The 6,163-nt window shown below is 42.4% G+C and overlaps 1 protein-coding gene across 4 annotated transcripts in view; it reads left to right on the top strand.

Annotated features, from left to right (window-relative positions):
• Window positions 1–1,006: 1,006 nt before the first annotated feature.
• Window positions 1,007–6,163, top strand: part of LOC128694780 (UPF0696 protein C11orf68 homolog) — a 213,308-nt gene continuing 208,151 nt past the window's right edge. For all 4 annotated transcript variants that reach the window (XM_070080051.1, XM_070080049.1, XM_070080050.1 and 1 more), the window contains exon 1: window positions 1,007–1,207. The gene's annotated coding sequence lies outside the window, so the exon portion shown is untranslated. The remainder of the gene's footprint in view (window positions 1,208–6,163) is intronic.

The following is a 6,163-nucleotide window of genomic DNA, read 5'->3' as shown; positions in this document are numbered from 1 at the left end:
ACTATAGTTGACTGGTGCAAATTTTGGAGGAAGGACGCTTTTTCTGTAGTAATAATTGCTTCTCGTTGTGTATATTTCGACTGCTGGTAACTACAGGTTATATGAAATTCACAGTAACGTCTCGTATTTCAAGAAAAAGAAACTAATGAAAGTCACTCCACTCAATACAGAAGAATCCTGGAATCATCGCTCATCTCTACAACCAACAATTTCAACCAGAACAATGGCTTCTATAACATAGCTGAACCACTCGCCAAGAAACTTCTTCATCGCTATCCCACATAAGAACATAGAACACTGCAGAAGGTCTACTCACAACTTATCCAATACCCCTGCCAAGCTACCCAAGACTCTATAACCCCACCCGGTAGATCATCAGATGCAGCATTCTCCACCTGACCTCAACATTCTGAACATGACTATAAATACTCTCGTACCTTCCAACCCCAGGTAGATCCGTGTGTGACTTGAAAAAGCCCACTGTGTGGGTGAAACGTTGTCAATAAAGGATCACATTATACTGCATTTGTGTTTATATTTCCATAGGTAGAGGTTGTTTTGATAAGGACCTGCCTCGCATGGGCCAGTAGGCCTTCTACAGTGTTCCTCCATTCTTATGTTCTTATGACATTCCTCAGGTCACGTGCGTCACATCTCACTCTCCGCCTATATATATGTTTTTCTACCTCTGTATGTTAGAAGTGATCAAGGTCCCAGGACCGAAACGTTTTCTAATAAATATGTTATAGTGTTTGCTTACGTGTCTTTCTAAACCAAGTACCTGGGTACAAGCCAAGTGTTGCGGGTCGCGTCCTTGGGAACAAAATTAACCCAAGTTGCCTGAGAGGCTCCACATAACCAGCTACGTCTATCAGTTGTATCATATACTTGTAGAAATAAAGATGATGGTGATGATGATGATGATAATAATAATAATAATAATAATAATAATAATAATAATAATAATAATAATAATAATAATAATAATAATTATTATTATTACAGGAGGCAGTAAGGTGTGAGAGACGGTGAGCTTCAGTGGCCCTCACACCAACAATAACAACAACAATAGCAGGTAACCAGAGTGAACGTGTCTGGAACCAATAACATACAGGTTAACATAAGATCTGTAACAATAGTCAATACACGTCAAGGAACACCAAGACCCGCCCTGTACCTTCACTCAACTACAACACAACACCCACTGGTACGTTGTTAGTAACATTGTTTAACAACAGTTAGCTATAACATTATTACCTTGTTAGAACCATTATTTAAGAACTTTTTGATAAGCATTTTCTCAGTTTCTGATGTTGAGATGTTCTGTGTATGATACAGTGTATGACTATGGTACAGTGTATGATACAGTGTATGGCTATGATACAGTGTATGATACAGTGTATGACTATGGTACAGTGTATGATACAGTGTATGGCTATGGTACAGTGTATGATACAGTGTATGACTATGGTACAGTGTATGATACAGTGTATGACACTCTTCAGGTCACTTGTTCTATCTAGGCTGGAATATTACTGCACTCTAACAGCACCTTTCAAGGCAGGTGAAATTGCTGACCTAGAAAATGTACAGAGAACTTTCACGGCGCGCATAACGGAGATAAAACACCTCAATTACTGGGAGCGCTTGAGGTTTCTAAACCTGTATTCCCTGGAACGCAGAAGGGAGAGATACATGATTATATACACCTGGAAAATCCTAGAGGGACTAGTACCGAACTTGCACACGAAAATCACTCACTACGAAAGCAAAAGACTTGGCAGACGATGCACCATCCCCCCAATGAAAAGCAGGGGTGTCACTAGCACGTTAAGAGACCATACAATAAGTGTCAGGGGCCCGAGACTGTTCAACTGCCTCCCAGCACACATAAGGGGGATTACCAACAGACCCCTGGCAGTCTTCAAGCTGGCACTGGACAAGCACCTAAAGTCAGTTCCTGATCAGCCGGGCTGTGGCTCGTACGTTGGTTTGCGTGCAGCCAGCAGCAACAGCCTGGTTGATCAGGCGCTGATCCACCAGGAGGCCTGGTCACAGACCGGGCCGCGGGGGCGTTGACCCCCGAAACTCTCTCCAGGTAAACTCCAGGTCCAGGTATGGTACAGTGTATGATACAGTGTATGACTATGATACAGTGTATGACTATGATACAGTGTATGATACAGTGTATGATACAGTGTATGACTATGGTACAGTGTATGATACAGTGTATGACTATGGTACAGTTGACCCCCGAAACTCTCTCCAGGTAAACTCCAGGTAATGGTACAGTGTATGATACAGTGTATGACTATGGTACAGTGTATGATACAGTGTATGACTATGGTACAGTGTATGACTATGGTACAGTGTATGACTATGGTAGTGTATGACTATGGTACAGTGTATGACTATGGTACAGTGTATGACTATGGTACAGTGTATGATACAGTGTATGACTATGGTACAGTGTATGATACAGTGTATGACTATGGTACAGTGTATGATACAGTGTATGACTATGGTACAGTGTATGATACAGTGTATGACTATGGTACAGTGTATGATACAGTGTATGACTATGGTACAGTGTATGATACAGTGTATGACTATGGTACAGTGTATGATACAGTGTATGATACAGTGTATGACTATGGTACAGTGTATGATACAGTGTATGACTATGGTACAGTGTATGATACAGTGTATGACTATGGTACAGTGTATGACTATGGTACAGTGTATGACTATGGTACAGTGTATGACTATGGTACAGTGTATGACTATGGTACAGTGTATGACTATGGTACAGTGTATGACTATGGTACAGTGTATGACTATGGTACAGTGTATGACTATGGTACAGTGTATGATACAGTGTATGACTATGGTACAGTGTATGATACAGTGTATGACTATGGTACAGTGTATGACTATGGTACAGTGTATGATACAGTGTATGACTATGGTACAGTGTATGACTATGGTACAGTGTATGATACAGTGTATGACTATGGTACAGTGTATGACTATGGTAGAGTGTATGACTATGGTACAGTGTATGACTATGGTACAGTGTATGGCTATGGTACAGTGTATGACTATGGTACAGTGTATGACTATGGTACAGTGTATGACTATGGTACAGTGTATGATACAGTGTATGACTATGGTACAGTGTATGATACAGTGTATGACTATGGTACAGTGTATGATACAGTGTATGACTATGGTACAGTGTATGATACAGTGTATGACTATGGTACAGTGTATGATACAGTGTATGACTATGGTACAGTGTATGATACAGTGTATGGCTATGGTACAGTGTATGATACAGTGTATGACTATGGTACAGTGTATGATACAGTGTATGACTATGGTACAGTGTATGACTATGGTACAGTGTATGATACAGTGTATGACTATGGTACAGTGTATGACTATGGTACAGTGTATGACTATGGTACAGTGTATGACTATGGTACAGTGTATGACTATGGTACAGTGTATGACTATGGTACAGTGTATGATACAGTGTATGACTATGGTACAGTGTATGATACAGTGTATGACTATGGTACAGTGTATGACTATGGTACAGTGTATGATACAGTGTATGACTATGGTACAGTGTATGACTATGGTACAGTGTATGACTATGGTACAGTGTATGACTATGGTACAGTGTATGGCTATGGTACAGTTTACCTGGAGTTTACCTGGAGAGAGTTTCGGGGGTCAACGCCCCCGCGGCCCGGTCTGTGACCAGGCCTCCTGGTGGATCAGCGCCTGATCAACCAGGCTGTTGCTGCTGGCTGCACGCAAACCAACGTACGAGCCACAGCCCGGCTGATCAGGAACTGACTTTAGGTGCTTGTCCAGTGCCAGCTTGAAGACTGCCAGGGGTCTGTTGGTAATCCCCCTTATGTGTGCTGGGAGGCAGTTGAACAGTCTCGGTCCCCTGACACTTATTGTATGGTCTCTTAACGTGCTAGTGACACCCCTGCTTTTCATTGGGGGGATGGTGCATCGTCTGCCAAGTCTTTTGCTTTCGTAGTGAGTGATTTTCGTGTGCAAGTTCGGTACTAGTCCCTCTAGGATTTTCCAGGTGTATATAATCATGTATCTCTCCCTCCTGCGTTCCAGGGAATACAGGTTTAGAAACCTCAAGCGCTCCCAGTAATTGAGGTGTTTTATCTCCGTTATGCGCGCCGTGAAAGTTCTCTGTACATTTTCTAGGTCGGCAATTTCACCTGCCTTGAAAGGTGCTGTTAGAGTGCAGCAATATTCCAGCCTAGATAGAACAAGTGACCTGAAGAGTGTCATCATGGGCTTGGCCTCCCTAGTTTTGAAGGTTCTCATTATCCATCCTGTCATTTTTCTAGCAGATGCGACTGATACAATGTTATGGTCCTTGAAGGTGAGATCCTCCGACATAATCACTCCCAGGTCTTTGACGTTGGTGTTTCGCTCTATTTTGTGGCCAGAATTTGTTTTGTACTCTGATGAAGATTTAATTTCCTCATGTTTACCATATCTGAGTAATTGAAATTTCTCATCGTTGAACTTCATATTGTTTTCTGCAGCCCACTGAAAGATTTGGTTGATGTCCGCCTGGAGCCTTGCAGTGTCTGCAATGGAAGACACTGTCATGCAGATTCGGGTGTCATCTGCAAAGGAAGACACGGTGCTGTGGCTGACATCCTTGTCTATGTCGGATATGAGGATGAGGAACAAGATGGGAGCTAGTACTGTGCCTTGTGGAACAGAGCTTTTCACCGTAGCTGCCTCGGACTTTACTCTGTTGACGACTACTCTCTGTGTTCTGTTAGTGAGGAAATTATAGATCCATCGACCAACTTTTCCTGTTATTCCTTTAGCGCGCATTTTGTGCGCTATTACGCCATGGTCACACTTGTCGAAGGCTTTTGCAAAGTCTGTATATATTACATCTGCATTCTTTTTGTCTTCTAGTGCATTTAGGACCTTGTCGTAGTGATCCAGTAGTTGAGACAGACAGGAGCGACCTGTTCTAAACCCATGTTGCCCTGGGTTGTGTAACTGATGGGTTTCTAGATGGGTGGTGATCTTGCTTCTTAGGACCCTTTCAAAGATTTTTATGATATGGGATGTTAGTGCTATTGGTCTGTAGTTCTTTGCTGTTGCTTTACTGCCCCCTTTGTGGAGTGGGGCTATGTCTGTTGTTTTTAGTAACTGAGGGACGACCCCCGTGTCCATGCTCCCTCTCCATAGGATGGAAAAGGCTCGTGATAGGGGCTTCTTGCAGTTTTTGATGAACACAGAGTTCCATGAGTCTGGCCCTGGGGCAGAGTGCATGGGCATGTCATTTATCGCCTGTTCGAAGTCATTTGGCGTCAGGATAACATCGGATAGGCTTGTGTTAATCAAATTTTGTGGCTCTCTCATAAAAAATTCATTTTGATCTTCGACTCTCAGTCTGGTTAGCGGCTTGCTAAAAACTGAGTCATATTGGGACTTGAGTAGCTCACTCATTTCCTTGCTGTCATCTGTGTAGGACCCATCTTGTTTAAGTAGGGGCCCAATACTGGACGTTGTTCTCGATTTTGATTTGGCATAGGAGAAGAAATACTTTGGGTTTCTTTCGATTTCATTTATGGCTTTTAGTTCTTCCCGCGATACCTGACTCCTAAAGGATTCTTTTAGCTTAAGTTCGATGCTTGCTATTTCTCTGACCAGTGTCTCCCTGCGCATTTCTGATATATTGACCTCTTTTAGCCGCTCTGTTATTCTTTTCCGTCGCCTGTAAAGGGAGCGCCTGTCTCTTTCTATTTTACATCTACTCCTCCTTTTTCTTAGAGGAATAAGCCTTGTGCATACATCGAGTGCCACCGAGTTAATCTGTTCTAGGCATAAGTTTGGGTCTGTGTTGCTTAGTATATCTTCCCAGCTTATATCGGTTAGGACTTGGTTTACTTGGTCCCACTTTATGTTTTTGTTATTGAAGTTGAATTTGGTGAATGCTCCCTCGTGACTAGTCTCATTTTGTCGGTCTGGGGCTCCACGCATACATGTCTGAACCTCAATTATGTTGTGATCTGAGTATATTGTTTTTGATATGGTGACATTTCTTATCAGATCATCATTGTTAGCGAAGATGAGGTCTAGTGTATTCTCCAGT

The sequence above is a fragment of the Cherax quadricarinatus genome, unplaced genomic scaffold, assembly GCF_038502225.1.
Source record: "Cherax quadricarinatus isolate ZL_2023a unplaced genomic scaffold, ASM3850222v1 Contig103, whole genome shotgun sequence".
Taxonomy (NCBI): Eukaryota; Metazoa; Arthropoda; class Malacostraca; order Decapoda; family Parastacidae; genus Cherax; species Cherax quadricarinatus.
The sequence above is the reverse complement of the archived record's forward strand: the minus strand, read 5'-3'. Positions and strand labels throughout refer to the sequence as shown.